This window comes from Cryptomeria japonica, chromosome 9 (assembly GCF_030272615.1).
Source record: "Cryptomeria japonica chromosome 9, Sugi_1.0, whole genome shotgun sequence".
NCBI classification, from domain to species: Eukaryota; Viridiplantae; Streptophyta; class Pinopsida; order Cupressales; family Cupressaceae; genus Cryptomeria; species Cryptomeria japonica.
In genome coordinates, this window is record NC_081413.1 from 442,481,584 (window position 1) to 442,493,163 (window position 11,580).

The 11,580-nt window shown below is 28.9% G+C and overlaps 1 long non-coding RNA gene across 1 annotated transcript; it reads left to right on the top strand.

Moving 5' to 3' along the window:
* Positions 1-2,701: 2,701 nt before the first annotated feature.
* On the top strand, positions 2,702-7,714 carry LOC131037963 (uncharacterized). The gene is made up of 3 exons (XR_009104344.2): positions 2,702-2,892; positions 3,204-3,261; positions 7,210-7,714. It is a non-coding gene; the product is annotated as an uncharacterized LOC131037963 (long non-coding RNA).
* The last annotated feature ends 3,866 nt before the right edge of the window (positions 7,715-11,580 follow it).

Here is an 11,580-nt window from a genome sequence, read left to right on the forward strand (position 1 = left end):
CTAAAAAGTCTTATTCGATGGAAATACAAGCAAGTCAATGTGATTTTATGGTGGGATTTGAATGTTCACATCAAATATGGAGGGAAAACACTAGAAAAAAGAAGGTTGTACGCGAGGTTATTATAAGTTTTTTGATTATATAAAAATATTCCTAGTAAATGATAAATGGCACTACCGTATTTTGAAGAATTTTTGTGAAGTTCTAAGATTCTTTTTCGTAAATACGAGCATTGAATAGACTCAAAGGTAGACTTTGGATAGATGACAGGTTGGACTTAATAGGCTTCTAGAATATCTTTAAATATTATAAAATATCAGTTTTTAAAATTCATAATTTAAGGAAAACATTGTAAGAACAGTTCCTGTTCGATTAACGTTTAATGAGGAATTCAAGAAACTAAATAAAACTTAAATGCATATGTTTTAGAAATATTACACAAATATGAATATAATATATTTTAAAATAATAAAGGAGGTCAGTGCTTTTAGTTCTAAGGTTTGATAAAAAAACATATTTTGTTTAAAAAAATATTTGAATCTATATTATGTGGACTTAAATGGTATTAAAAAATATTGATAAAATTTGTTGTGTTGGGCATAGAGGTGAGAGTATTAATGTTAATGAAATTATTTTCAAAAGATTGGTAGTTAATGTAAAATATCTTACAATTACAAGGCTATACATTAATTTTATAGTAAGTCTCATTTTGAGATTCATAACAAATCTTCATGATAATCATATTAGAAGTGAAGGATAGGGGGACTATGGTGTATAAAAATATCAAAGGTGCAAGTATTATGATGCTCATTTCATAAAAAAATAATATGAAGTGAGCTGCTTTTCATATTTATATTGGGCTAGTTCAATATATGTTTAAAAATTAGCTTCATGATCTATTTTTAGTCTTGATAGTGATGTTTTAACTTAGAGATTGATGAAGTAACATATTATTTCTCTTTCTATAGGATAGGCATATATTTTAGTAACAATCACATGTTGTCAAGTAGTTTGCATAAAATTTTAGAAGCTTCTTAATGATAATTTAGTTTCTTATGAAAGGTATTTCTATCTTGTATCCTTTCAATTTATAAGATATAAAGGTAAATTTCAGCCTACATCATTATTGAAATAATTTGTAATTAGTTAAGATCTAGTTATGGTGATGTGGAGTTGTTTAAGATCTCCAATTTAATAAAATGGGTTCAATTAGGTTTCTAGCTTAACAATCATGGGATCTAAAAGTTAATCTCAATTTAGGAATGTAATAGCATTTGAGATGCTTGACAAAATTGTAAGATAGAATTAAACATGTTGTCCAATAACATTCACCAATTTATGGCATGACATTAGGACTAATATAGAACATCTTGAGAGGATCTAGATAAGATAAATTGTATTTTCTTTGTTGAGAGGATAATCATGTGATGTTATGAAAAAATATTATAAGACTTCTCTTCAGATTTCGGTGTTACAATTTGACTAATATAAGAATCATTTTTTGGGGATTCGAAAAATTATATATGATTTTGTGATTTTTCTTTGATGATTTCACATATAAATTTCTCTATTTATTGGGTTCTTAGATGGAGTTTTCATAGTTTATCAATTGTAGGTATTGATATTCAATGAATATGACTCCACATTCAACTGTTCATATAGCCTCCTATGAAGGGTGTGTGTTTAGATTTTATTTCAACTAATATTGTTATTCACAATACATTAGTTTGAAGTTTGAAGATTAGATTTTAAAAAAATAAAAGTTTTATTCAAGATGTATTATTATATTATGAAGAATGATTCTTGACTATGAATTATTTTAGATAATAATTCTTGTATATATGTCTTCCTTTCAACGTCTGAACTCTTATTTTATAGAAAAATAATATTCTTTCTAAGGGAAGATGAAGAGTACATCTAAATTAGAGATAGAAAGAAATAATGGCAGTAACATAATTTGGCAAGCACCATCCAGCTATTAAAAGGCGACAAACACCACCAAGATGGCATAGGCATAGCAAATCATGTTGGTAACCAACAATTAAACTCGCCCAACCAAAAATAAAATTAGCAATACTTTAAAACCATATCCATATCCATATCCATATCCATATCCAAATCCAAATCCAAATCCAAATCCAATAAGTAAATAAGAATTTGAAATTGCAAGAGCAATCCCAATGATCGCACAAGGTAAGAAAAATACGTAAATCCAAATGACTTGACATTACAGAGTCAAAGGAAACTAAAATTTCTAAATTTACTAAAATGCCAAAGGTAATGAGAAATTCATATGTGAAGTCTGCCCGTGTCATTCCGTGCATTGATAAATACGCTCACTCAGAACTCCACCTCCATTAGCAGGCCCAAAACCCAGATTTAGTTTAAAAAATTACAATTCACCTAATAAATTGCTCATGCCCTAACTTTGGATGGACAATGCAGCCAGCTGGCGTCGCTGCTGCCTTGTAAATCCAGAATACCGCTGACAAACATCATAAGGTAGGTAGCCATCATTATTGACTACTTGCATATTCTCCCAAATGTCGGCGAACTCAGACAAACATGGTGCGGAATAAAGCAAGTCAGAATTAGCGGCGACCCGCGGTAAGCCTGGCATTTCATGAGTTGGTGGCAAAAAGGAATCTGTTAATCTTGGATTATTCATACTGCTACCATTCTCAACATTTTTCTGATTTTGAATTCACACAGAGGGAGGCTTCCTCTGGAAAGTTCAGTTTGGCTCTCCTGCCCCTGAATTTTAGAGCAGCATCGTCGTAGGCTTTGGCTGCATCTTCTGGTGTGGAGAAAGTGCCGAGCCAAACACGAACTCTTTTGTTAGGGTCTCTGATTTCTGCAGCCCATTTGCCCCAGGGTCTCTCTCTCACTCCTCTGTAACGCCTCTTCCTCTCTTGCTGCTCCACATTATTCCAATTCGCTTCTGTCACCACACGCTGCTCATAATCTTTTCTTCTCAATATATCCTTCTCTGACCCACTCTTTTCCTGGTTTCTTTCAATACTGTTTGCGTCTACACACAACACTCACCCATCACAAATAAAAGCATTACAATTGGGAAAAAATCGCTCAATCAGGCTCATATTTACTGAAATCAATGAATCTTAACTGCACAATATCTCTACACTGTAAATTCTTGTTGGCTTGTCAATTATCTCATTATTGTATGTGGTGTGTGAATTTTCAGGACTGCGATAAATGCGATTGGATTCGTAAGCATTTTTTGAGCTCCTATAATGTAAGAGGTGAGACTTTAGCACCCATAGCACCCATTTTTCTAGTTCTAGTAATTTATTTTTCCCATTATTCGACTAATGTTATTGAATACGGGCCTGACTCTTTTTACTATGTATAGGACACAGTTTATTTGATCTTTTTTGAGTTGTTTTGAAACATTTTAATTATCATTTTTTAGTAAACTTTATACATGTCAAAATATGAAGAGAGATCTAGTTGTATGGAAAGAGATCCAGTTTTGTTGTATGACTATATGTTTTTTGGAGCTTAAATTCTTAGAGATAATTCTTAAATGCTTCTGATTTGAAATCATACAAGCTAACAAAATCTTTGAGGAGGAGGTAGCTCATTAGAAAGAAGTTATCAGTAAGACAAAATATTATTATTATATATTTATATTTATATCTATATATATATATTTTGTTTCAAGTTCAAGGTTTTGTGTTATAGTTTTGGTTATCACACTCTTCTTTCTTTTTTTTTGTTTTTGTTTTGTTTCATAGCAATTATTTCAGGAAATATGACATCTGTTATGTTAATTCTTATCTCTAAAGAGAAAATTTATCTATTAATGCGTTAAAAATTGTAATTGATATTTGTAAAAAATTGTACAACTACAATATGTAAAAACAACTGATGTAAGTGTATTCATGATATTAAAAAATACGAGATAAAATAAATATGAAAAAAAAAATGAATCTATGTTTTTATTCAAGGTTCAATTAATTAGTTAATATTTTGTACGATAAGTGGCAAAGTTAATTCTAAGTAAGCATGAAAATACACATCAATGCATATTAAAATGCACATATTACAAAATTGTAAACATTGAGATTTTTTTTTAAATGTAAATTTATTTTAAAGTTAATATGATATGATTTTTGACAAACTTGGTAAGCCTTAGTGGTTAAATAATTTTTTTAGGTAAAGATGTGACTAACAAGCATGTTATAAAGGAATTTTGAGGTAATCTATTCAAAAAATTTATGATGTAGTGCTATTAGTCAATATTTTTATAGATCTCACAACTATTAAAATAAATAAATTAGATGACTTGTGGTAGATTTATGCTTAGTCAAATTGTTGTAATATGTTATATAAGGATAAAGATATTATATTATATATTTTAACTTTTTTTCATAAAAAAAAATGAATTATGTAAAATTTTGTTAAATAAAAAAAAAAAATTGAGATATATGCAAGAAAAATAAAAACAAAGAAATTTGTTAAAACAAGCCTAAGTTAAAAAATCACTTTTTTTAAAGATAGTAACAAAAATCAATATAAATTAATGACTTCTAACAGTAAAATAATAATTAAGAGGTAATTAATTAGAGCTAGAAGCATTGACTTTAAAGAAAGAGGGAGACATAAGAAATGTGAATGATAATAATAATTAAAAATTGAATGTTAGAATGTGCAATATTTTCATTTTAATGAGTTTGATTAATATTAACTGAAATATTACAATAAAGAAGCTGAAATGAAAATGTGAATGTTTAATTCAATTTCTATTTCATTAAAATGGAATGTGAGAATAGTGAATATTACATTGATTGTGATGACATATTATAAAAAATTGTTCATCAATTTAGATGAAAATAACAACTCGACTATCACTCTCATGAACCAAAAGGCATGGATACTATTAATAAAGCAAACGATTGTGAGATGAAAAATATTAATAAAGCACTACCACTTAGAAAGAAGTTATTTTTAAATATATGTTATGAAAAATTATCGTGTGACATTCAATGAAGATGAGTGCATAATCAGATATAATTCAGAAAAGAAATTAGTTATTGCAAGAATATAAATGATAGATGATAGGATGTTTTTTCTCTATCTAACTCATGGAAATTAAGCATTAAAAATTAGATAACTTAAGAAAATCTATTATCAAAGATATGGCTATCTTAGTTTTAGTGGATTACTTTTACCCAACAAAATGAGTATGATTGAAATATTTTGTTTTATTGAAGATACGAAAGAAGTGTGTAAGAGTATATTTTTTTTATTTATTTTTTCGATGGGGGTGCGAGCCTTAGGCTAAAATCTCTTCGGCTAAGAACCAAGGACTGAGAGGTATCCATTTAGCTAAATTCATCCAGGGTGGTGGGCTCATTTGGAGCCATTCAACTTTACCAATAGACCAAGGGTCCATTGATGAAGAGCATATTTTTGACGAATAATGTAGAATTAGATTTTTAAGTTGTAAATTAAAAGATTTAAACAATACCTTGATACAAATTATAATGGATATAGATTTGTTTGGCCTCATGAAAACAATTTCATTGAAAAATTCAATGTATTTTTAATCTTTGTTAATGATTACTCAACAAAAATTGAGGGATCTATATTGATTAACTACAAATTAGGCATTATTTGCTTAATTTGTAGGATTTAAAAGGTTCATTGAAAAACAGAGTGATAATTACATTATTTTAATCAACTTAGATAATGAAGGTAAATATAAATTTAATAAATATTTATATTTTTACAAACATAAGGGAACTGATAGAGTTTACTATATACTTCATTACACAAAAAATGGAGTTCTAGATTAAACATTGTAAGCATTGTCAACATGACAACACTATAATGAAATAAAAAAATCGCACATGATTTTTTTAGATATAAGTAGCATATACAATTGTACATATTCTAAATATGAGTCCTACGAAAGAGTTTAAAGAAATTGCTTCAAATTAATAGTTGTTTGGAATTGGGTCAAAGGTTGACTATTTGAGGGTGTTTCAATGTGTTGCTTAAAGTTTAATGTTTGATCATAAAATATTTAAATACATTTTCTCTAGATATCAATGAAAAAAAAAATACATGCTTTGTGATCTAGTAGGTATGAAATAAGTGATACACAGAGATGTGATAATTAAAAATGAAATATAAGACACTTATAAAAAGTCAAGGGAAAATCAAATTATAATTGATGTAGTTATGAATAAGATGAACTTAAATGCTGAAAAGTGGAAATAAAAAAATCCATGTAAATATCAGAGGGAGAAAAGAAATATCCATGTTTCTATATTAGATTCAAATTTCATTAAAATGATATTGGTTTCACAAAGAAAAGTGAACTATGTCTTGAGCACCAAATTATAGAAGAAAAAGATCCACATATATATGAGCAAGTTCAAGAAAATGAGTAGATTGAAGAAATGAATAGTGAAATAGAAACAACTGAAAAAAATGATACAGTTGATACTTGATTTGGTCTAATTATCAATAGTATGAAAATAGTTGGTATAATGTGGGTGTACAAGACTAAATATAAATTTGGTGGAGTCTTTAATAAGAAAAAGTGTGGATGGATACCATCAGATTAATATTAGCTTTGACAACTAAATAGATTAGATAATTTATCATATAGATATCAAGAGTAATGATGAAGAGGTTAATGTAACACAATGTAAAGGTTTCAATTTTTTTTTTAAAAGAACACTATCTGTATAGATTTAATGTATGATTTGAAGTAGACACTAAGAACATGTTTACCCATAGATTCATATCTATAGTAAAAAGATTTTTGGAAGAAACAAGGTTAGCACACTTGTATATGTAGATGTTCTTATCTAAAGTGAAATCAATTCAATTTTGTTTGTAGAGTTTAGAGTTGTCATGACCACAAAATTTCAGATAACAATTTGCAGAGGGACATAAAATATGCAACAAAAAAACTCCCAAACTAAAAACCATCATAAAAATACTAAATAAAATTTAAAAACTGAAAAAATAATGACTCCTATTTTTTGAGAATTTTTTTCGAAATGGTCCTTCCATTAAACAACTATATATGTATACATATACATTGTGAGTGAATTTGACTGCTTTATAAGATGAGAACTAAAATTTAACTACTATAAACTTTAAACATCCTGTAGATTCCATTCATCTGCCTAACGTTACAAATCGCTAATAGTTTTATGGATTTATTCAAGGGACTATTGCCAATGTTTCAAGATTTGAATTACTCTAAGAACGTCAAAGAAAGAGCAGCAAAACTCTGTAGTAAATGAGACGCAAAAGAAAACAGGCAAAAATCACCAGTTTCTCGGTCGATGCAGTAGATGGGTGTTGTCGATGCCGTCAAAGAGTGCTCGTGATCTCTTTGTCTCTGTCTCTGTCTCTTGACGGTGGAGAGGAATTGGGTATTATTATTGTTAACATCGAGAATGACCCGCTCTGGATTCGAACCCTGATCCGATCCATTTTCGTGTATGGCCATTTTGTAGTTCACCTAAAATCCAAGCTCTGAGCAGGGCATCAAAATAATAGCAAACAGCTATGATGAAGTATTGTGATTACACAAGGGTTTTGTGAATTCATGGCAGCGCTCGACAGTCTTCGACGACTTTAAAGACTCGAGTCTTCCAAGTCTTCGCAAGGGTTAAAGGATTTGACGGTCAACCATTCATGCTTTTTTTGTCATTAAATACCTTGCAATTTATCTCTCACCATGCTATGTGCAATGGATGTGAGGAGAGGATGAAATAAAAACTATGATTAAAAAATTCTCTTTAATTAATATATTAAGGTAATGGGAGTATTTTATATGCTGCATAGACAATTTGTAATCATGGACGGTTTGTTATTTAATATCAGATTATTTATATTTCATCATGTTATGTGCAATGGTTGCATCAATAGAAATATGTAAGTGTTTACTATCCTCTCATTTTCAGACTCAGCCATTGATGGTTTCATCATTTAATTATTTTTCAATTTATGTCTCATCATCTTATGTGTAGTGGTGGTCTAAATAGTGTAGACAATAAAATAAATATAAAGAATTTGTAAATAAAAATAAATTAAAAGAAACAAATCAAATGTTAAACATTATACTTTATAGTAGAGAAAACAACAACAAATTGGATGAATTAAAAAATAAAAATAGACACTAAAAAAATAAAAAATACATTTGTAAAATTCATCCAAATTCTTAAATATTATCTTTGAAAGTGAAAAAATAATCTTCAATTTCAAAACAATTAAAATTCTTCATCTACCACAAATTTATAGACCATCTATTTAGCCTTAATGCCCTAGCCGTCTCATTTAATTTTCACAATTAACATAAATATTTTAATGTCATGGATTCTCATTTTTGTAGCTTATTTCTGATCTCTTGAGTTTAACCTAATTTATGTAATAGTGAAATTGAAATTGAAATTCGTGTGAATGGATGTTAATGCTCAAGACAAGTTTGTCCTTGAAATCTTGCTGTATTATCTCCTTCACTTGTGAGTCTCGTGATAAATCAAGACCTCCTTTTGTCATTTTGCTTGTTGACAGTTCCATTTTGATGTCACTCACATAATGCATGTTGGGCAACTGGATGGGAATACAAGCAAGTCAATATGATTTTAACGCTCAATAATATGAAAAGGAGGAGCTATGTTTTTCATCCAACGGCGTGCAATACTGGAGAAGGGAAGCAAGACGATCCAAAAAAGTTTCAACCGTTCATACTTTTATCGGTACATGTTCGCCGTTTTTCACATCTTGTCCTTCACTTTTTCTCACGCCTCTTTGCGTTTCTTATTCAAATCTTATTCAAGCCTAGGAGCTTAGTGAAAGTTTGACTTGAATGATTATTCGTGTCATAATTGCATAGGTTATAAAGAAAGATATAATAAAGTCATAGTTGTATTTTTAGTTTTGAACAGTTTTCTTGTTAGTTATGGCTGTTTGTATTACTTGCTTCAATTTGAGGGTATGTTATAATTTTTGGGTCAGTTTCTAATGCTGTAGTTAATTTTTTATTGACAATTTATTAACTATGCTCTCTTATATAATTTATATATTCATATTATTTGAATATAAAAAAAATCATAGTTGTATTAATATATTAAGTAAAATAATAATAAATCAATATATAATATTAATTCATTAAGCAAAGTATTTATATTCTTTTTTATTACATTGATAGACAATTGTATATTTATAAGATGGCTATACATATAGAAATATTAGTATTAATAAATAGAGAGAGAGAGGTGAATATAAATCTCTCTCTCTCTCTCTCTCTCTCTCTCTCTCTCTCCACGTGTCATTTCCTACCCCTTCCCCCTCTCACCACCCTCTATCTCTCCATCTGTCCATCTCTCTTGTTCTCACTCTTATTGTCTCCATATCCATCTCTATCATTGTCTCCCTCTTTTTATCTCTATTTCTTACTCCCGTTGTCTCCCTCTTTCTAGATCTATTTCTCCCTCTCCCTCTCCCTCTCCCTCTCCCTCTCTCCTTCCATCTCTCCCTCTGTATATATTTATATATCTCTCTCGCCCACCTTTTTCAATATGGTTTGATTTTCACAAATGGGTAATGGTATGTTGTATATTATTTTGATTAAGTTTACTTGCTCACTAAATAGATACTTTGTATTACTTTGGCTTAATTTAAAATATTTTTTTAGGGATTAGATTCAATCTCATAGAATTGTTATATTTCATATATTTATTAAATTGCTATTGTTTAAATTTTCTATAATTAATGATTATATTTAGTCTTATGGAATTGTTGTATTTGACATATTCATAAAATCATTATAGATAGAAGTTTGTATAATTAAGAATGAGATTTAGCGCTATAGAATTGTTGCATTTGACATATACATATATCTATTATACTTATAAGTTTGTGTAATTAAGGATTGTCTCATGCAATTCTTGTATTTGACATATTTATAAAGCTACTATAATTAGTTTTTAATTATTTTACAAATAAATATTATAGATTTTCACAATCACATAATGTCTTGTAGCAATATTATTGTATCATTTTTTAAATTCATATAGACCATTTTTTTTAGTAACTAACAAATATCCTATATTTAGAGGTTAAAGGAGAAACCTCATTGCACACCCATTGCACACCAAGGTGCAATTGCTAGTTTAGTAAATATGAGTATTGAATAGACACAAGGGTAGACTTTGAATACATGAAAGGTCAGACATTAAATGTTTCTAGAATATCTTTATATTAATATAATATATCAATCTCTAAAATCAATAATTCTAGAGAAACATTGTAAAAATAGTTTTTAATAGTGTGAGAGTCATGGTAACTTCCATTTCTAGCTCTAATTGCTTTTTCAATTAGGAAAAGTGACAATAGTTTTTCTTACCCAATTTCATTTGATGAGATCTAATATTTCTATGTATTATTGTTTATGTCTTGAGCATGACTATTTATGAAAATGTGAAAAGAAGTAATAGAAATGGCCAATACCATCCGAAGGATCCCTCTTCGATTGATAGGTATTTTTATGGGTATTCTCGTTATTAGTTTAATAAGTATTTTTTTCTACGGTTCTTATTTCGGATTAGGATCATCTTTATAGGAAAGAAATTTATAGTGTATCTATAAGAGATACACTACATATTAAAGTGAAAACTTAAAAAGGAAAATAAAATCTTACCATTCTTTGAACACAAAGAAAGGTAAGGTCTTACCTTTACTTCTTATTTTTTGTAAATTGTAGATTATTTATAGGATGATTATTCCTTTTTCATAAAAAATGATTTAAATGTGTAATTTTTTTACAAAAATTAATTAATGGTTTTTTACGCATATGCTTTTATACAATCTTTGTTCATTTAGAATAAATTTAGAGAATGTTGCGTAAGAGCATTATGTATATATAGTAGTTAATAGATTTCTAAATCTATTATATTTTTATATTGACTAATTATTAGGGTCATAAAACATTTTATTCAAATGTTTTTTTTGTGAAACATGCCCTATTTGTTCAGTGGGAATACCTTTGCTACAAAAAAAATTGTGCCTTTTTATTTATGTACTCGAATTAGGAGGATACAATCATTCTTATGGAATATCGGTGAATCAACAAGATGTAGTTGTTCTTATGGAATGGTGGAGAGAAGTCGACATTGCTACAGGTCTTCCTTAGGAAGGAAGAAGACTTAGAATTATTGCTAGCAATAAAATAAAACTGGAGGAGGATCAGGAACTCAACAAAAAAAAATCCAATTTTTTCGTAGACCTATAGTTTCCCCTATAGAACTATAGTTTTCCTTGCAAAAGTAAAATTTCTAACATGTTTTTTTTGTTTATACAAAACTAAAGTTTATAATGTTTTTAAAGAAATATCATCTCCCCCTTGCAAAACTATATTCCTTGTGATGGTCTAGGATGGGTATATTGTTTGGCTTGCTAAGATCCAATATTGTCCCAACCAGAAGGTATTGTGCCAAAGGAGATTCCAGATTGGGAATTATATGCTAGACAGTTCTGATATCAGGAGAAAACTTAGAGTGGGGGAGGGGGGGTGAATCATTTTTCTCAGA